Source organism: Puntigrus tetrazona, unplaced genomic scaffold (assembly GCF_018831695.1).
Source record: "Puntigrus tetrazona isolate hp1 unplaced genomic scaffold, ASM1883169v1 S000000003, whole genome shotgun sequence".
NCBI lineage: Eukaryota > Metazoa > Chordata > Actinopteri > Cypriniformes > Cyprinidae > Puntigrus > Puntigrus tetrazona.
Genome location: NW_025047683.1, coordinates 1,137,052 through 1,137,485, shown reverse-complemented (window position 1 = coordinate 1,137,485; position 434 = coordinate 1,137,052).

The window sequence follows — 434 nt, the reverse complement described above, 5'->3', positions numbered from 1 at the left end:
CCCACCCCGTGCCAAGGGGGTGGGGCGCCGCGTAGGTTGCCTGCCTCCGCGCGGAGGTGCGCTGCCTCCCAGGGGAACGGCGCTCTTCTCGCGGATCCTCTCCGCCTCGCCTTAGGTTTTTGTGCGGTTCTTTGCCGCCTTGGATGTTTGAGCGGCAGACCTCTCGGGCCACGGCCGCTGGAACATAGAGTAAAATAGGATAGAGGTTTTTTTACCCCCGACGGGCGCCTCCTTCGCGGGAGGAGACTTTGAACCCACGGTCCCGAGGCCGTATGGTACTCGCCAGGGCCTCGCTCGCCCCGCCGCTGCTGAAAGCAGGGGCTCCGCCGAGTGCAGCGACAGTCAAGTTCTCTCGGATCTCTCTCTCTCTCCTTAGGTTTTTGTGCGTTCTTTGCCGCTTTGGGTTTTTGCGCGGCAGACCTCTCGGCCACGGC